The sequence below is a fragment of the Pezoporus occidentalis genome, unplaced genomic scaffold, assembly GCF_034315485.1.
Source record: "Pezoporus occidentalis ecotype Australia unplaced genomic scaffold, CSIRO_AGI_Poc_V1 ctg11, whole genome shotgun sequence".
Taxonomy (NCBI): Eukaryota; Metazoa; Chordata; class Aves; order Psittaciformes; family Psittacidae; genus Pezoporus; species Pezoporus occidentalis.
In genome coordinates this window covers 2,254,984-2,276,618 of record NW_026912886.1, presented here as the reverse complement: position 1 = coordinate 2,276,618, position 21,635 = coordinate 2,254,984, and the positions used below count along the sequence as shown (strand labels likewise).

Here is a 21,635-nt window from a genome sequence, read left to right as displayed (position 1 = left end):
TACTTCTCCTCTGTAGGCAGCTGTAGAGAGCAATGAGGTTGCCCCTCAGCCCAAAGTCCTTAACTGCTCGTCACTGGACATTCCTTCCAGTCTGTTCACAAGCTTGGCTGCCCTCCTCTGTACACACACAAGGACATTTCAGCAGTCTCTTAAATTGTGGGGCCCACGACTTAAGTGCTCCAGGTGGACTGCACTGTTGAATACAACAGTGTAACTGCCCTGTTTGGCTGGTCATGCTGTGTTTGATGTACTCCAGGATGTGGTTTGTTCTCGGGGCTGCCCAGGTACCCCACTTATGCTGAGCCTGAGGTTTAGCAGCACTCCCAGATTCCTTCTTGCAGGGCTGCTCTCCAGCCACTCCTCTCCCAGTTTACACTTTTGTCCAGTGTTATTCCACCCCAGGTGCAGAATCTGGTATTTTGACCTGTTATATTTCATCCCATTATTCATAGACCAATGCTCCAATTTATCTAGATCCCTCCACAAGACTGTTTTTCAAACAATCTATTCTATATGCCAGGACAAAAAGACACAACAAAAGCTCAATAATTATTCCCACTACATACTTGTGCTACATAAAATCATGTATTTTATTTAAATACTGGATTCTAAGTAAGCAGAGATTATATGAACTGCATCAAAAATAGCCACAGAATATGCCTAATTCTAGACAAGTTTGACAACTGTGATCTGCTGTGTGTGATTTGGATAGGAGGAACAATGTACTTTCAGTATGCATGTTTCTCTGTATTTCATTGTTGTATTCTTATGGTAAGCTTGACCTATGCAGTTATTTAATTGGGGTAAACTGGGCTCAGACATAGACTTCCGAAATGCACCCTACAACTCTGTTTTACTGTATGCATATAACAAAGGCGTGTCAGCCAACCAATGATCATTTTGATATAACAAGTTTCCCAAGTCTTCGGTGCACACTTGGAACAATAAAGCTAGCATGGAGCTAGAGAATTAGAGGAGCTATATAGTCATTAATTTCCTAGGCATCTGAATTTAACAAAAATATCCTGTCACTAACATAAAATCTCATAGATATCGCTGCAGAATTTCTGATATCACAAGGAAAACCCCAAACCTTTAGCTTGTGATAAATCCAGGAATCTGTTTTTACTATAGATTATAGCAATGGCACCATGTGACAAATCTAAGCTCTCTCTGAAACACTGATTCTAGATTCTGAAATACAAAGATGAGATGCATGTTAATCACAGAAGATGTAGAAGGAATGCAGTATGTGAAGCTCTTTTTAGTTATTGATACCTTGCAGAATTAGTCTTGACAGAAAGCTTTGAAGTAAATAGTATACTCAAAGTGAAGTTTTAAACTGGAAAATTGGAGAAGGCAAAGCCTTCCCAGTGATTACTTGCACCTTCTCACTATTAGGGAAACTAGCAGACTTATAAGACTTTCTCAATATGATCTGTACACCCACTGCAATCCCTTTAACATACTAGGTATCGGCTCTTGCTTTGGAGCCGATTCTAAGAATCTCGGAGCACCAAGTCAACTAGTGTTGCTCTGATTTAGTTACTTACTGCAAACTGTAGATGTTTCTATACTGAGATTGCAGTAAAAACAAAACTTATTTTAAACTGGATTAAAGCAGCAATCTAGTCACAAGACTACAGTGTTCTGCACAGGCTGCAAAAAACCTGCCCATGAGCAGCTAAATTGCTCATATGACCAGATCAGGAACAGGTGAGGACACTATAAAAACAAGCCTAAAACTGAAACAGGTCAAAGTGTGCTACAAAAAGTGTATTTTTGAATGGCAATGCAAGAAAGAATTACAGACAACTCATTTGTCTTAAAGTTATCTCTTGTTGAGAACAAAACAAATTAGTGTCTCAAGGAAAGAACTGTTCTCATCTTTAGTGGCCTCTGTCCACTACTCATTGGAAATACTCCCCATATTAAGTAATACTTGCAGTCTATTTACAGTGCAATAAACCCTACACACAAGTCACTACAATGTAGCTGAAGATAAAGGAGCGCAAAGCATGTAACAAGCACGATATGAAACTCATGACTCACCTTTTCCTAAAGCATATGGAGACCAGAGAACACTTTTTTTAACCAGACAGTGTGATGGAGTTTTTACACCCACATCTATGAATCTTCATTTAGTATCCAGGCCCTGAAACTGCCTTAAGTGGTATCACTGCAGTGATCCCCTTTTATGAATTCTAGTAGTTGAATATTCATAGATGTTACCTGCAAAAAAATTCCACTCCATGTCAGACATTGCATAGCAGCACTGCATGTCACAGGAAGCAATTTGTGTGTCCTGTGAGAGCCAAAGGGCAGTGGTGAGACAGGACATGAGCCTAGAAAGGAAGGGATGAATGGCTGATGTATGGCAGCTACAACAGCTGTGAGGAAACTGCCAGATCAGAGGCTCTGGGGGAATGGTTCTCAGTGGAGCAGCACTAATGGCAGCAGCTGTGATTCTCCCCCACCAGTGCCATGTGCAAGTGTAGCATTTGTACTGCAGGAGGGGAGCGTAAAGAAAGAACTTCAATAAATAGTGGCAGGCTGGAAACTTTTTAGGACATAGGTGGTATGAAATAGAGAAAGAAATTCCTCTCAAGCATGTCTAGCACTGACATATTTAGGACTAAGAAACTGGCTTTCAGTTAATCCAGTTTGAGGCCATGACTGAAACCAGCACTTTACCCCTGCATGCTGAAATGAGGCACATATTCCCAGTGGAGGTAAAATAAGCCTGACTTTTCAGTAAGAGGCAAGGCTGACCTTAATGCTATGGAAACTGAAGTTGCAAAGCAATCTCTGCACAACAATTACAATTCTAGCTGGCCTCCTTACCTTTGCCATCTTAGTCTGGCACTACTTCTTAGGAAATGAATTAAAATCAATCCCATTAAAATAAAAAGGCAGAATTTATTATTCTCAGCCTGAATTGCAGACAATGTGCACTGATTATATCACTTCAGCTGTGAAATGGAACTTCTACACTGTACTGACACATCTGAATTACTAAACAGTTTTCAAACAGAAATCTGAGAACTGCTTTTTATGGAGCTGCAAACAGCTGCATTTTAATTCAGATATTAGAACAGCCAAGTTAGCCTAGCTTGTTTTCTCTGTTTCAAAATATTTCTCTATGTTTTTTCTAAGCAAGGTGCTAGTACCTGATGGCCAGAAGTCCAAACTCTTCACTTTTCATCTACAGACATGTTAGTCTATCTATGTGGATGACAACTGCATCCAACATAGGCAGGCTTTAGAAGAACAAAAACAGAACCTAGATGTTTTTTGACAAATGCAATAGATACAAATGTTTACCACACATTCTGCTACTCAGACTACTGGGCAGAAGCCTTCCGAGTCACCTACTGCAAGGATTTCCCAATTTTCTCAGCGTATCCATGGTATTAGAAGGTTTCATAGCTAATATTCACGTATCAGTTACTGAGAAAGCTCTTGAAATTGGAGAACGTACTTCTAACTAACACTACTCCAATATCCTCTGAAGATAAGAGTAATGACTTGCTGGGTCCAGGAGCACTTTATGAGTAAGGGCTTCAACTGGGTCAACAGGTCACTTCCTGTGCTTGGTCTAAGACTCCCTCCTGTTTCTGATACCTCAGCTCCCTCCTTGATAATGGACACTTGAGTCAAAATGCTGTATCATTCCAAGTGCATTTTTCAACTTCCGGCTGGGGGGAGAATAAATGTTCCTGAGAACATGGGGTCAGTGCTGTATCCTTCTTTCCTCTCCTCAGGATTCACTAACTTTACCTTGCTGAGGCAAGCAAACACTCATTGTGTTGTACAGTGCACCACTGAAGCTCCACCGTTGTTAAGAACAGTGATTAAGGGCCCAAGTTACACAGGTTTCTCAAATTATTTTCTTTTCAGTAATGGTTTTGCTTTATTTTTCTTAAACTTCCCTGCCTCAGCTTGATTTTGAGAGGAAATCAATCTCCAGAAAACACATGCTGCGTTTCTGTGGCAGTAAAAAAGACTATGCATAGGGGAACCAATCTCTTCTGCTCCTAGTAACAGGACTACTGGCTTACAGCTGGAATTTATTCTAATCATGCTTGTTATAGTCATTAGCTTTCTCCTGAATTCCTTGCATCTAATCCCAGACAGCTGCAGTGAGGGTTTATGGAACTTAACACTTCTACAACTTTTCACCTGCGTAGAATGGTATCTTCACTACTTTCTTCCCATGGAGAGAGACCAATTAAACTAGCATTAACAGTGGGAAATGGTACACAATTGTAAACATGGTGAGAAAGTGAAATACCCAGAATAATTCTCCTGACTGTGTTTAAAGAACTGCTTTACATACGTACTTGATTCACAAGCTCAACAGCAGTCTAGTGGGAGCAAAACAAGCTCTCTGACAGTTTTCATTTAACATGCCTAGTGATCTGAAGGGGAGCTTGTTTTGACAAAAATCCCATGCAATTTTCACTTCCCTGAAATTGATCAATAATTCCTATTTTCCCAAATATCCAGTAGAAAAAAAAAACCAACTATTAAATTGGTTCTAAAGAGATATAACTTTCTACCCTTTGTAAGTCATCTTCAGATGTAAGAGGAACATCAGCATTGTAACCCTATTTACCGTCAAGCTAGATCATAGCACGTATCGTATGTATGGCCCTTAGGCTTGCTTGAAATGTTTCATTACCTTACATGAAAGTGAAATCTTTAGAATTACTTTCCTACACGTCGGACAACCTTCCTTTCATACTCTTCACCAGATGATATCAAGAGGTTTTTGAGATGCCATAAACTATGTTTCATATTTTTAAAAGATTGTACATTCTGAACCATGTTCTTGCATTTCATTTCATGGTTTGTAATATTTGCTTTGTTGGTTTAATCTGAGAAGCCTTTAAAATGCAATGCTTACCTTGTAAATGGCATTGTAAAAATGCTTTCTAATTATAACCCACCATCAGAAACTAGAACAGAGACAAAGATATACTAAAGACAAGTAAAATCCTACGCCACTGCAGAAATGGTATAATTGAATGTATATCCCAACTGAATGTAGCTTTCGTATCTACAGATGAAGTAATAAAAATGTGTATTCAAATATTTAATTATCATTTATTGTTGATGTGGCTTAAGCATTCTTTAGGGTTTAATTCCACAGCTCAAAGAGGAATACTAAACCTTTACTGCCATATCCGTATAATTGCTCCAGTAAAGATTTTAGGACTAGTATCAATTCTGCAGTGTTGTGCCTGCTATACAGAAAAAAAACAGAAATATATATTATAGGTATCTTAAACTGAGGGAAGGACGGAAGCAAAATATTTTTACTTAATAAAGTAAGATGAGCCTCCAAAATTAAGGCAGTGAGATCTTATGGCCTGTGCTTGTGGCTGCCCAGCTCCAAGTTATGTTTCAAATATCAAAAAAGTATCCCTTGTGTTTGACCTGCACGCAAATACTCCATTGATAGCTCTGCAGAGGCTTCCACTTCAAAATGTATTTCTTATGTAATATAAGCTTTATTATCTTATGATTATCGTAAATACTTTCTAATTCATTGGGAATAAGGGCAAAGTATAGGGTGTATAGGAATAAGGGAAGGAAATACAGGAATAAGGGAACAGTAAAGTATATATAGTCTTTATATACATAAAGAATGTATGTCAATTCAATTAAAACACATTCTGCTACTCTGAGACAACCTGCAGTCCACCCAGAGCTCTGGTAGAATTTTTAGGCTGTCCTAGAATGGATTATGCAAAGCTGTAAAATGCTTTGCAGGGTACCTTTCTGCTGACTATGGAGGCTATTCAGATGTCTGGCAATCTTATCTCCTGCTAATTTGTATTCTTTGTACGTTCAGCTTACAATTTCCTGTATAATATTGCTATTCAGAAGGAAAAGAAATTCTTAAACTTATTTAAAAATACATGGTGTACAAGCAATTAATGTTTCAGAACTTACTTGATTAGCATTTTAAGCTTCAGTTTACAGTCTACCAAGTAAAGATTCTTTGATTATTTTTTTACATGATGCATCTGTTCAAATTTAACACAATAAAATTGGAAATGCTTACCACAGGCAATTAATCATTGCAACATGATTTCCCCAGCCTCACGCAAAACTGCTGCTTTCCTTCCATGAATACTAATTTTGAGTTATAGGCAGAAGTAAATAAAATATACTATTTGAATAATACTGTAGAAGGGAATAGAAGGACAGAATAGGTCACTTTAAATGAAACCGGAGGTTGAGCACAACATTTCAGACTGTACAATTTAAGAACAATAAGCCAAACGTTGTCGACCTTATTCCAAGAGCATCCATTCAATGAATGGTTAGATGGCTGGAGGGAATATCCAGACTGCCAATTTACAATAGCTGTGGAGGTAGGTCATTGGAAAGGCCTCATTTGTAAAAGAAAGGAGATGCTTAACTTTCTAATAACTCAGGGTTTAGCTATCAGGTTACCGGTTCACACCCAACCATTTCCACTAAAATTTTGCAGCTTCTTGATTCTCAGTGTATAACAACACTTCAGAAAGACTTCTTTTTATTACTACTAACCTTCAAGTCCTGCAGTTTCATGGGTGCTCACTTAACATTATTATAGGAAAAAAATGTAATTTTCTTTCAAAGGTTACAGGAAAGGACTGATAACACCAATTTAATGAGTCAAACCTCAACAGAAATTAGATGTGAAGGCATTAACAATTGATGCATTTCTCACAAGCAGCATCTACTAAAGGCATAACAATTACAGTATTGCTATTATACTATTATAGTATAGCTAGTAGTCTACAGGCTTTTAATATTAGTTATTCTTCCAGCTGGCTAGCTGAAATCAGGTAGGTCTAACGGGTCAAAATTTAATCATTAACCATGGTCGGAAAAGTATAAAATGATTTATTGCATGGCTGTTTATTCACCACATCTGGGTGTTTGTCTCCCCACTCTCCTTTGCACCCCACCCCCCAAAAAAAAAAAAAAAAAAAAAATTAAAAAAAAAAGGAAGATATTTTGCTGGTGGAATAACAGGCAAGAATAGATATCACTGAGGAGTATTTGCGGTGAAACTATAGAGGAGTACTCTGGAAATTGCATGAAATTCTTCCCAGTAACAAACATCTAAAATCTTGTTGAAAGCCATCAACACCTTCCCCACTCAATTAGCACAAAGGATTAGGTTGCATTTTCCTCCTATTAGCAGAACCGTGTCTTTTTCAAACTCATACAAATACTTGTGCTGCTAACTGATTTTAGTAAACAAAAATCCTTTTGAAATAATAAATTAAGGGTAAAGACTATTATGTTAATTCAAGATAAGAGTCTGCTTTTGTTAAGCAGAATTAGAAAATTGCAGGGTTAAATTATGAGACATTTTACAAAATAAAAATTTAATAAGAGTAGTAAATAATTTTGATCAGAGGTTTTCTTAGCAGTGAATCCCATAACGTAGTTATGGGATTTTGCATTTTCAACCTTTGAAAATATAATCTGTCACTTGCAGCTCGTTGTGTTTCAAGCACACTGCTCCGTAGTGGATGATCACCTCGTTTGAGAAGTAAGATTAGGAAGATTTCTCTGGCTGTCTCTAAGGCATAAATGGCACATCAGTAAAATCCTCTCCAATCTATAACAACTACTTAGAAGATAAATATTCTATCAACCATTTCAGCAGATAGTGAAGATGGCTTGAAAGCTTTACAGACACCAGCTTTTCCATAAGAAGTCAGCAGAAAAATTGTATGCATACATCTTATGAAAATAAGGCCATTTCTTCTAAAACAGTATTTTGAATGTAAAATTTAACTGTGCTCTGAACAATACTGTTACAGCTCAGTAGATTTACACATAAATTGGTATCGAAAACAAAGCACTGACCACAGTGATTTAAATATTTATATAGTACTAGAATTAGAGGCACACAGTGACCTGACATACATACTGCTGTTGTGTGTGAGCCCATGAAGGATATATATTCTAAACTAAGAAGTCTGCATCTTAAATGGGTATTGAAAAATGAATTACTGTGACCTTCTGTTGTCAGCTCTCCATTCCCTATGGCTATGGGGACTAGGACATGCTGTGTAAACGGAAAACTAATGATAGTTTGAGGTCTTAACTTGAACTAATTTACACTAAGTTACTGTAGGTCCAGCAGGGCCCACCTCTAAGGCCAACGTATCAAATACCACACCCATTGCTTTCAAGCTGGTTCAAGCAGCAGACTGGACCTCAGTTAGTATATCCAGCAGAACTAGGACTCCTATCTGTGTATTGCACAGTTTACCTGAAATAATATTTCAGCCCTTGTACAGCGAAGCATATACAGAAGCATTCCATTCTGAGGATAGGAGCAGTTCATCAGGGTGTAAGACCTATATCCTTATCATATGGAGCTGCCTGTCTGATTTCAAAAAATAATAATTGCACGCTTACCATCCATTGAGGAGCCAGGCTAAAGTACCCAAACTGGGAGCTGCTCCTGTATTTCCCTGTTCCCAAGTTAGCACCATAGTCACACACATCTTACTTCTGTTAAGTTACAAGCAGTAAGCTGGAAAATACATAACGAAATATAGCATCTAAAAATGCAGACCAGACTTAACCTTACAGGGGACAGTACTCAGTGAACAAGACCTACCTTGAAATGTCTCTTAGTTAAAATAGAATAAACTTGCATCTTTCTTTTGTACGAGAGGTCTCACTTATTTGAGATTCATTTAAAGTCTTTTTTAAAAATTAAGAATTTGACAAAAATCCTGTCTCTTCCCTCCAAAAGAGTTGTTCTAAGCAAAAAGAAATTAAAAAAATAGACCCAAACTCATTGAAACCAGGAGGCAGCTCTGGGGAAGTCTCACTAGCTATTACTCTGCTCCTGTCTTCCCAAAGCATCTGGGAGATGGGGTACTGGGCCTAGTGATTTTTCCTCATAAGCCAGCACAGCGTGTTACATAAGACAAACTCTGCCATTGAACAGCTGTAAGATAGCCCTACCCTTTTAGGTAAGTTAAGATGATTTATGTGGAGGTATGTATCAATTCTAAATATTGATTCATATTCACACAAATTTAGGAATCATTACTAGGAGTATTTAAAAAAACATTATTTATATAAATTTAAATTTGGATTGATAGGAAATTAAAGTTCATATGCATCAATTTTCCAAATAGGCCAAAACTCTCTCTTGTAATCAATACTACAGAGAATCTGATCTCTTCTCTGCTGAGATCCACAATTTAGATCAAAGAAGATTTTGTCCATGGAGGATAGTTAATGATCACTGGAAATATTCATTAAAATTAAAAAGTGCCCAATACAAAAAACTTTACTCTGTCATTAGGACATACCAGACAAAGTCACAGCAAAAATCACCTCATATTAATTCGGTGAAAATTAGTAATCAAAGATGGAATTATTAATCTGAGGCACTTTTGGACAAGGAAGCGTTCCACAAAATTCTGCTGTCCCTAAGGAGAGATGTAATAGGTGTTTACATAGTGAAGCTGCTCAAAGCAATCATTCTGAAATTCATTAAAAAAAAGAGAACAAAAAAACATAAGAATAACGTGCTTTCTACAACATTAATACCTTATGAGAAATACATTCAACAGTGTTGCACTTCAACTGTAGAGCACTGTGGCATCTCATTAGCAAGTATTAAAGCCCAACAGTAGTATCAGTTACAACAATTCCTTATGGTTGCTCTGTAAAACACAGCATAGAAGAGATTTTTATACTGATTTGGGATTTCCTGTCCTTTTTCATGGCCGGTGTCTCTCTAACAAGCCTTCTCTCAAAGAAATATTCAACCAAGGAAAAATAAAATGCTGCTCAGGGAGAAGTCCTACAGCTACTACCATAGTTACAGGCAAACCATCTTTTATTTAGTATGATTGCCTACATAACCAGAAAAATAAGGAGGCTTCATCTCATCGTAAAAACAAACTTTTCAAAAGTTTCATAGCAGTACCCTTTGCTAACTTACAGATACCCAAGCTCATGTCTGCATTATTCTCACCAGTATGTATGAGTACTTAGAAACCTATGAAGATGGTTTCTGGAGAAAAGCTAAAAACTGTTAGCTAGCCATACACTGACCATGCAGTCCATCTTACACCTTAAAGCAATTATCTCCATATATGAAGACTGCTGTCTAAAAAAAGAAAAAAAAAATGTTTATTTCAAGTGCTTGTACTAAATCTACATGGTGCCTCGGGTACTTCAGTCTCCAGGCTACTACATCATGAGCCTTTCAAAAGCACTGTAATTTCATTCCATCAACATATGACACATGAAACGAAATCTGAGTGCAAATCCTTTCTCATAATCACATTTTCTTCTCTGAATTAATGACTTTGAAAAGGGGAGTACGTTTCTTCTACATTGTAAAGATAAAACACAATTTTAGCAGTCTCCCATTTATTCTATTTTTACCAGCATATTTTAAAACTTCCCTCATCCTTCATTCCATTCCTGTTATTGATAACTTCATTATCAAGCCATACAAGTGGGTCCCACTGCAAAATACCTTAATTCTGTTAAGTATTGGGATTATGAAAACTATACCATATCTTTCTTGCTTAAGAACCGTGCATTGGTAATCTGTGTTATAGACTAGATGTTTTTAAATTTTAGATTTCCACATCTCATTCTATCATACATCTTCCTTTTTTGTGCTTTGGTTTCTTGTAATTTCAACCGTTGTCCAAAATGCTAAAGTTATGTCTCTGTCACAAAATATAATATATAATTCTTCAAAGTAAGGACCATCTTTTTCCTTTTCTCTTGATTAAGCTGTGAATGCTATTGGAAACAGGCCTCAAGCCAATGATTTAACATTTGGTAACACAAAGATAATGAGATTTGTTGGCTCAAAGTAAATCACAGCTGTTGCACATCTTGACTATCTTTTGCCTGGATGCTTAGCTTAGGGATTGAAAGCATTATCTATAATGCATCTATGAATTTATAGAGTATTGTTCAAATGGATAAAATTTGCTCCTGACTCACTTAGAAAATGTGTTTACTAATTCATTTACCTTAAATGGCAAAGCAGCAAATGTGTTCAGGGAATGCTGTCTGTTCCTGAGAGATAGGAATGCCTGAAAGAAAAGTTACAACTCAGCTTTCACCAAAAAACTGTCTTTATTTTACTGTTTTTTATCATGTTATTTAGAAAATTTCAACTTATAAAAAAGAATTATATAATATGGCAAGAATATTGTGATCAAAATAGAGTAACAAAACTAATTTCTCCAGTGTGTTTAGTTTATCTTTGCAGCTTTGGGTCTATCTAATTTCAGCATATCCAAAGATTGTACATATACAATTTCTGCTTGGCCTTTCATACAGTTGCTAAGAAGAGAGTATCACTGTCAGGGGGGAAACACTTGCACATACAAAACAACAAAGTTGGCAGAGGGAAATAAGAATCAACTCAAGTACTTTAAGCTGATTTTTTTTTTTTTTAATTAGATATCAAGCTTTCCTGTTAATATTTTCCAAATATTTTCCAAACCTGTATCCAAATACCGTAATTTTTATTCTATCTACTTTCAGTGGTAATCTTGCTCAGAATGTCAGTCCTGCTTCATCATAAACACTCCCCTAGACTCTGCTGAAGAGAAATTAGAATTTCACTGGCTAAATAAAACACTAAGTATTCTCAGAACATGAACGGCTGAATAAAATTCACACATGCCTTTAAAAAAATAAAAAGAAAAAAAAATAGAAATATTTAAGATTCAACTGAAATCCCAGTTTAGCATTTTAGCCACAGAAGCAAATTTCCATGTACTTGGATTTAGAAAATATCCATAAACACATACCACTACTGCGACCCTCCTTGAATTATCACTGATGAGAAAAAATGCATTTCCAATTTAATTTTGTTTCTCAATTTGATTATGGGAATCCTACTTTTCCTTTTTAATAGTCATGTCTCTGTGTATGAGTGCATGCCTATGTTGCCATAAGCTTGGGACACCCAGGGTAAGGGAAGAGTTGAAGGAAGAGCTGAAGCATTAGCATTTTGCTCTAGCAGCTCCCACCCACAGCACAGGGCTTGCGAGCTATGCTAAGCCACTTTTGTAATTCCTTGCTTGGTTATCTGCGGTACAGAGTCGGAAAACTGTCAGGAATTAATGTGGATGTATATTGAATATATTGTTGTTCACATACAGTGTTTTAATTTGTGCACTATTAGTCTGAATTGAAAGGAAAACACAGGATACTATGTGGGAATCAGATGTCTTGCACAATTCACCTATGAAGCCAATCATCCAACATAATACAAATAAAAAAATAAGATGCATCACATTCCAGTAGACCTCCTAAGCCTTTTTGCTATTTTTTCTGAACAAAAGGATGGAATTTCTCACCTGGTTTGTAAAGTACAGTAAGAAATAACATTAAAATGCTCAATACTAAAAAAAAAAAAAAAAAAAAAAAAAAAACAAATCTAGAAACCACTATTTAGCTTTCATGTGATCAGTTTTTATATAAGATGATTATTCAAGTCAATAAAAGAGAACAATTATTTGTAAAAAATGAACAGAGTGAGAATCCATACCCAGATTGTACATATTTTGGGGAGCAAGTAAGAGTTGGAGGACCAAATTACATCAAAGCTTAGCTATCCAATTGCCCATCATATCTCATAGGTCTAATTACTCCAATACCAAGTGGAAGGAAATTAATACTGATTCTTTTTCCCCATTTGCCAAGAAATGTGGAAATCAAAGGGGTTCGGGGCACTTTTTTATTGGTGAGGACTTTGAGGATGGGGCAGAGTTAAAAGAGCTTATCACCAGGTAAAAAATTCTGATCCTAACTGATATGTGTTAGTCTTCAATAAACAATAAATACTGTTATTAATCTTAACATAATATAAAACTACCTGCATACAGAAGTAACCAGTAAATTGAAACAATGTATATCTAAAATATGTTAACTAAAATATATTAATATTTTTATATAAAAATGCACTAATATTTAATCTATTAAATAAAAAATATTTAAAAGCCCTATATTTTGTCTGTGACCTGTGCAAGCTATTTAAAAGAGCCCTGATTATTTTGCTTCCAAACCCTTCCTGAGTCTTGACATGCATTCTCAAAACCATTTCCTTCTTCTGAAATGTTAAGGATATTGTACTATGTCTCTGCATTAACTCAGTTTTAACATTTAGTTAGGATTGTTTGTTTTACTGATGCAAATATAAATGCTTTTAATTTGAATGCTATCTACAAATAAATTAATGGAAAGAGAATTTTCCTTCAGTGCTAACTTAAGAAAACAAAAACCAGGAACCAACCTGCTTTTATCTCTTAATTCCTTTAACTCATATCTGTAAAAGCCATTTTTTTTTAAGTTCACACAGAACATGTGCATAATATATTTAAAAGTCCTGTACTATACTGCTATACTGTACTATAAAGTGGTTTAATTGAGTCTTATTTCTGTAATGCCAACCAGGAGACAGTGACATCTAGGAAAGGAGGCACTTCACCACTTGGTGTATGTGCTAATAGCATTTGGTTCTGAGATTCTTCCTGGCCAGTTTTAACCAGCTGTAGTCATGGCCCTTGGTCTTGCACAGGTTGGGTGGCAGCCACAAGCATTTCTGAGAGTAGCACTTTGTTTTCCGTTTTTTAAATTTTCATTATTTGCAAGAGCTACTTGAAAACATGGAAGAACTGAAGAACTGGAACTGGAAAAGTACCTATTTTAGGAGGTAGGAGAAAGGGCTTGTTTTCATCTAGCTCATGAACTTGCAGCTGTGAGGCTAGTTAATTCAAATTACAGAAAAACGCATGCTAGCAGTCAAGAATTTGTTAAATGGAGGGGATGGGGGCGGGGGGAGAGAGATGGGGAGGACACAACAACCAAAAACCAACCCCAACTAAATCGAAGCTGCTCTTTTATTCATTGCAGTCATCTCTAAGTGTTGTATTAGTCCTATTGAGGAAACACTTTTTGGAGGAGAAAAGGGAAAAGTATTTTCTGCATTTACAGGCTGCCATGGTATCACTTCAAATGTTACAGTCACAAATGGTGCTAAGCACACACTGAATGCCTTCTACTATTTTTTCCACATCAAAAGAATTTCTTCACGATGACACTGCAAAGCTAACAAGAGACTACAGTAGCAATGCTGTAGGTGTCTCAGCCCAATACCAGCAATGTGGGCTCAAAATGACTGCAGGCATGCTGTTAATTCAGGCTGTCCTGAATAACCTGCATCTCCAGATCACTTTCTGCCTGAAAATTTCAGCCATGTCTTTAGGTAGTATGACAGAATGTAGAACCATTGACTTCAGAAAATCAGTATAAAAACACACCAGAGAAAAATCTGTCCTTCGTCATTATTTTAAGGCACTATCTCCTTCTCCTAGTAACATTTAATTTTTACCATTGCTAACAATCTGCATCAGATACCTACAACGTTAGGAACTGAGGGAACAAAAGCACACAAGGTAAATTAGGTTATGTTTGAACAAGTCAGTTTAAAATTATGTGACTAGCAAATCGACCTGCTCATGTAGCACATTGACAGCAGATGGTGTTTTTCCTAATGACTGTTGTAATTAAAGAGAGTGAGCAAAAAAAAAGAATACTGCATAGTGTCTCCAAGAGAATTAAGGAGCTCCAGATCATTGAGGACAATGAAAAGGGGGGAATGAAAGATGATCCAAATATTGTTCCATCTTAGAAGGGATTTTGCTTCATAGTTGTACTGGATCTGGATATACGTTAACATGTGTATTACCAAGCTTTCATATTACAGGTCTCATTTAAGCTGTTTTATAATTGCCAACATAAATACACAAGATACTTCAGGAAACAATTCCTCTTCTCTATGTTCATACTTTATACAAATAACCCAAGAACTTATTTCTACATGTACTCATGTATATAAAGACATACATATAATGTATTCATCAAAACGGAGACTGTGCACAAAATTCAACCTTTAAATTTCTTATTCAACTTTTTGTCTATCAATCTCCTTTTTCCTTTTCAAAATAATGCACATAGAATTTAATGTAATTGATACTTAGTCACTCTAAGGAAAAAAAAATAACTGCATTGTGAAACCAGGAGATTTTAAATGGTGCTATAAGAAAATGGAATTTTTTCAGCTAGGGAGAGTTAGAATAGACAAGTAATTTCTACTGCTTCTGAACTACTTACTTCCATCATTAAGACCTCTCTCCTCAGTTAAAATTAAAACATTCAACAGGAATACAAAGAAAACTGATGGCAAGCAAACTACGGTCTCTGACCAGCTGTTTCTGCCCACATCTTTATGAGAAAGGACACACGAGGGCCTGTAGTGACAGGATAATCGGGAATGGCTTTAAACTGACAGCAGGGAGATTCAGATTAGACATTAGGAAGAAGTTCTTCCCCGTGAGGGTGGTGAGATACTGGCACAGGTTGCCCAGAGAAGCTGTGGCTGCCTTACCCCTGGCAGTGTTCAAGGCCAGGTAAGATGGGGCTTTGAGCAAGCCAGTCTAGTGGAAAGTGCCCCTGCCCATGGCACGGGGCTGCAACTGGATAAATTTTAAGGTCCCTTCTCTACCTAAACCATTCTGTGATTCTATGAAAAAATACATATTTTTCAGACTTATGGGGTTACGTGTATGGGTTGAGTGTTTACATTACTGAGGTTGCAAGGAAAAGAAAGTTTAATACAACTGAGGAACATACAGAACAGGTTTTTCACAAACCCCAAAATTCTATACCAAAAGGTAGGGTCATATGCTGTGCCAAAATTTAGAGTAACCTAGACTTCTGCATCCAATGTACTCATTGGGAGGGAGCTTTCTCCACTGAAAATATTAGTATTTTTGTGTGCAAAATTATGAGGAGCAAAGGAAAAGGTATATGTGCATTAGTTCAGCTAAGATTTACTTAAGGCCTAATTCAGCCCCTGTTGGTACTGGGGAATGTTATCACATTGCCTTCAATTGACACTAGATTCCTTTTCCAATATACTTTTTAATGTCAGATGTACTCACATACATAAGAGTCTTTTTGGATAGTTTCCTGTATGCCCACAGAGACATATTCTCACACGCATATATCCACGCGTAAGCATACATGAAAGTGAAAAATGAATGCATTATCCTTTCTTTCTTTTTAGATAGTGGGCATTGTCAACAGCTACAGAATAAAGTTTCAACTTCAGAACAGTCCAGGTTTCAGCAAAAGGAGGGGAAAAAATACATTCAACAAGCTTAAAGTCTGGTTTCCTACAGTCAAAAAAAGTCTGCAGATGTCTAGAAGTCCTTCTGAACTTAAGCAGGCTAGGATGTCATGTCAGATTGTTTGCAGAAACAAATAGGTTACATTTATTTCAAAATCAGCATTATTTTAAAGGACATTTCCTGTCAAGCTGATGTCTTTACAGGGTATGTATTACACACTAAATTGCTAGACCAAAGCAAGGAATGATTTATGAAGACTGAAAGGGACAATTTCTCTTATTTTCTTTAAATACATGATAAAGGATGGCAAATTCTGCAGTATCAGATGTCATATGGTATTTAATATCATACTAGTTTACATAATGCTAACACTGTCTTGTGTGTTGAACACAGTGCCAGCTAGCAAAGTCTTGCAGCTGACCAAGGTGCAGAGCTGTCTCATGCAGGAAGAACAGTTCAGGGTTCTCTCTTGTATCATACAGTCAATCCATCTACAGGATGAAATTCTAAGTATACACACACACAGAACATACACACCATCTAGACAGACAAGGGGAACAAAATGCAGGAAACTAGAGAAAAATACACTTTCTAAGCCTGTTCAGCATGTCATTATATGACTTGGGTTCTTTATTTCTTCTGCCTTTCTCTAAAGTCATACGTATACACCAAGAACAAGTTCAAAGGTCTAGATCCTAATCCATTACCAACTTTATTCCTCCATTGCAAGTTAGAGACGCCCTGTTAGATCAATTCAGCAAAGTATGAATACTTCACATAAATTTATTTTTAATGTTTTTTAATTTTATTATATCTATTTTTAATTTTTCCCTGAAGTAATGAAATTTTATATAAATACAGAACACATTCAATACAGGATTAGAGATAAAAGAAAAATAGCTGGCAGATATTTCTGTGAATTAACTGGTAATTTCATAGCGTCTTCAAATTTATTTTGAAAAAAATTTGTTCACCTTGTGACAAAAAAAGAGGCTTAAAAGCACCGTATTTGTTAAACACTGAGCACCTGAGTAACTGTGCTTAGTTTTAATTTTGACAACCACGTGAAAAATTTGGGATTAATATCAAATACAAATATATGCCTTCAAGAAGCTGTTACCAATACAACAGGTTTTCATTCTCCCAGTTACTTTTCTTTAAAAATACTTTTTACATTAAATACTCTCCCACTGAAACAGTTACTGAAAAATACTTTTTACCAAGAAGTTCAATTTCAGATGTAAGCAGCTTGCTCTGAATTGCGTAGGCAGTATGAGAACATTGCAGAAGTGTTAGTGTAGAAGTAACATATAAGTGCATGAATAATGTCTTTTTACTCATTTAACTGTGAAACATGTTCTTTTGGCATTCATAATTAGGGGCAGAACAGATGGTGAAAGCTTAATATGCCCATTAAAATAAATTATACTGCCAGTGTTTCTTTAGTCTATAAAACTTTGATTGGGCTGGCTATTTCAGATTGGTATTTTTTGTTCTCCTTGGAGTAGTTCCTGTGCATATGATGGAGAATATTTGGATTGCAACTTCAGCAGAAAAAAAAAAGGGAATTCTGTCCAAGACTAACAACACTTTTAAACGGGAGAACTCTGATTTAATTTTCTCCTACCTCCCTAAGAATCATCATCTTAAGGCCTAGTTGTATTCTCCTTACTCTTTCACTTTCAGTGTGTCAAAGCCTCAGAAACAATGCATGTTTCTCTGTTTCCTTCTTTAAACGATCAGCAAAAACAACGGTCTATTATATGCAGTATGGAATTGTATCCCTGCAGCTCAGCGTGTAAATTTTGTGATTCACACAAGCATTAACTGTTTGGAGGAAGAACTACTGCTGTTGCTGGCCCCATCTTTTTGTCATCAGAGGACAAGAAAGGCATTTTACTTTTAGCGTGCTCCCACAAGCAGCTAAGAGTCCCAGCTAATCAGATGGCTTAATAGCAGAGAGTGCCAGACTATCTCAGGTTGAGCACTGAGGCTTACCATTCACCTCAGAACATGTTCATAGTAGTATTTCCCTTGTGAAGAGAGACATGGTATTACCTGCATTTCTCTTCAGAGTAATCATTACCAACAGAATATGTAACACTCATGGTTACCTGTGAGCAAACTTCATAGCTTCATAGCAACGGAGTTGCCACAATTCAAGATCAATGGGTAAACACTGCAGTAAAGCCAGAACAGAGATAACGAAGTAAGCAGCACAAAACTATTATTGTGGTATACACTGACTGGAATGTAGTTAAAACACTGGTCATAGGATTTGAAATGTTCCATTGCCATCATTACTGTTCAGTTGAAACATACTCATAGTATAGAAAGACTTGATGCTCAGGTAAGTTTGTGAAAGACCATTTAGCAAGATAGGGGCTTGGGGCAGCGTTCAAAGCCTCCTGGAGGATAGCTGTTGCTGCTCTTCTCCTCCCCACAATGGACATCTCTTATCAAAAGTGCTCCTTATATTAAGCTAATAGAAGTAATTGACTCCTATTGTTGAGAATGTAATAATCTCCATTCCTGCTGCCCAATAACATTAGAGACTTCAGATGCCTCCAGCTGCCCAGAAAAACTGTATTACAACTCTTAATTCCAGAGTGAAAATTAAAGCATAACTAAATTAAAAAAACTACTGTTTAAAATCTAAGAGAATTTTGTGTTTCACTATGCAGTTTTCTTAAAGCATGCTTATTGGAGAAAAATTTAGTTTGCTTTCAGTCAAGTGTTATCTAGGCAAGTATTTGTCAGCTCTGAAGTACATATGTACTTATTTGTTAAAAAAAAAACCTAATGGATTAAATAAAAATGTATTATTTACAGTATTTTAATTTATAATATTTTGAAATAAATTAACATAAATAATATCAGAATAGGATATTGAAACTGATTCATCTGTATCCAGAGACAGTTTATAAGAATTCAGAGCACTTTTAGGAAATTATTCTGCAAAGAAATCAACAGAGACAGGGACTGAAAACGGCTTTGAAACCTGAGCCTGTTGGTAGCCTGGTTTGTGGCAGCTGGAAAGCTAGCTTAATGGCCAAACTCAGCGTTCCCAGAGCAAGTGGACCCAGGGACAGCTAAGTTGCAGTGTCTCTTGCTCTGCTGCACGTGAACCAAACAGGGGAAGGAGAGGTGGCTAGAGGAAAGAGATATTGCTGCTATGCTTGATTTATTCTTGATATGCAGAAGAACTGTTTAGTGAAGAAATATGGACAGTTACAGATTAGGACAAAGTTTTTAAAATAGAGTAAAACTGTGAAAGTCCGTGAGTAAAAATATCTCTGTATTAAGAACAGCTATTCCAATTACGTTTTGACAATTCCTAGCATAAGGTGACTCAGTGGGCTTTTGGACCTCATGTAACATGTCCATATAAAAAAAAAATAAATTAGTGTTTGCCCATTTTTAAGGAAGGTAAGGTTTATAGATGGTCACCCCCACCCCAAAAAACACTCCAACAGAACCAACATATTGTTCTCTAACTTAACCCAATAGCCAGATGAACATGAGTCCACCACACAACCACTCAACATCCACAGAAAAGTCAGACCAAATATGCTGCAACAGACTCCGACTAGTAACAACCAACCAGCTCAGACTAAGGATGAGTCTGCACAAAAGCAGTGAGGACTTCGCAGTGCAGGCTGTGACCTGGCTGGACACACCTCTCTGGAGCTCAACTGATAAGGTCACAGGAATCAAAGTGAAGGGTACACAAGGGATTCCCTATAGAAGAAAATGCATGTATTAGGATAAGCTGATGTAGACAAGGGATAGGGACTTAGAGGGTATCAACATGCTTATTTTTTCACAGGGTTTATACAATTAGTAGACTGATTTTTCATGTGTTTGTTGACTGTGTTTTGGCCTCAGGGCACTTCTACTTCTGTATACTTATAAATCCTGTACCTGTAAGATTTGAAAGGTTTTAGTATTACTTACGGTCATCCTTCAGCAGCATTTTCTCATTCTTTGACTGTGTTTTCACACCTCAGCTGAAATTTGTCCAAACAGCTGAGCACAAAATGTACCCAAGAACAGGAAAAACAAAAGTACACAGTAATTTTCTTCAAATGTATCCTCAGCTTTATAGGAACTTTAAAAAATCAGAAAATTAAACTAGCAGTAAGTTACTTGAAATTACAATACATATATAGGAAGTGGCCTTAAGCAATTTCTATTGCACTGTTTTTCCACAAGTGTAGATTCATTTTAATTTATGTTGGTAATACGTATTGAATCATGCTTGAGTTCTTATAGTAAGATGATCCTCCATAGTATTATTTCACAAATGAAAGAAATGAGTATTCATCCATTGATTCAGAGGCCTAAAGTCCTCCCAGAAGTGTCACAAAATGAACATAACGTTCCAAGAGCTGAGTTTTGCTTTCATATCACTGTTTGAGCTGATGGATGTGAAATCTCATGTAGCTAGATAGTAAGCTATTGGCTACAGTCCTAAGGAATGAATAAATTATTTTAAGCTTAGTAGTAATTTATGCTCACAAAATGAATAAGGGCACCATCTGTTCAAGTACAGACAATACCAAAATCTTTCAATTTGTGGTTGAATTGCTTGCTTTTGACATAGATGTGTCACCTGTGAATACTCCTTACATTGAAATCATACAGAAATCAACCTTTTCTGAACAATGGCAAGAAATCTCCTAGGCCTGTAAGCAAGGTAGATGTCACGACCTTAGAAAAGTAATAAATAAAGTTGGAGTAATATCTGAGGGGAAATTTGAGAAAAAGGAAAAATTTTAGTAAAAATAAATTTGGAAGTTTCAGATAATGTGAAACTATCTCATTTGTTAAGACTTAGAATAAGCAAGGTTTCTCACACCAGGAAACACAGGCACTCTTCTAGGCACAACTTATTTCCTTTCCATATTTCTAATAAAAGCCTTGAGTAACTTCAGAAGACTGAAGTTCTCATTCCTCTCCCTAGAGATCATACCTGCAAATTTTAAACAGGTTAAGGCAATGGACATGATATGCATACAGAAGCTGAAAATTTGCAGTAGAATCCAATTACTTACTCTATTTATTTTATAGCTTATCTGTGTATTATCTAAAAGGAAATAATTTGTGCTGCCTTCTAGAGGAATTGGGATCATTTCCTATACTCTATAATTTTTACTAATTCTTACTGGGGAAAGATACAAGTTAAATTTAAGTTGCCTGTTATCGTATTGGACAAAAGAAATTATTAGTATAATAGAAACTGAGAAGAATGACCTGAAATGGATTTGGTAAAGAGCTATATCACACTTTCTTCTCTTCTGAGAAAGATGGGAAATCAGCACATTCCTCCTTCCTGTGCTGGCATGTATGCTAAGTCACAGAAAATTAACTGAGTTTAGTATGGTTTACTATCCATATTACAAAGTACTAGACATA

The 21,635-nt window shown here is 36.4% G+C and overlaps 1 protein-coding gene across 5 annotated transcripts in view; it reads right to left on the bottom strand.

Annotated features, from left to right (window-relative positions):
• The window catches only part of APBA2 (amyloid beta precursor protein binding family A member 2), an 88,806-nt gene that overhangs the window by 38,831 nt on the left and 28,340 nt on the right, over positions 1–21,635 (bottom strand). For 3 of the 5 annotated variants that reach the window (XM_062626768.1, XM_062626796.1, XM_062626786.1), the window contains exon 2: positions 2,233–2,345. The exons of the other annotated variants lie outside the window; for them this stretch is intronic. The gene's annotated coding sequence lies outside the window, so the exon portion shown is untranslated. The remainder of the gene's footprint in view (positions 1–2,232; positions 2,346–21,635) is intronic. 5 annotated transcript variants of the gene reach the window in all.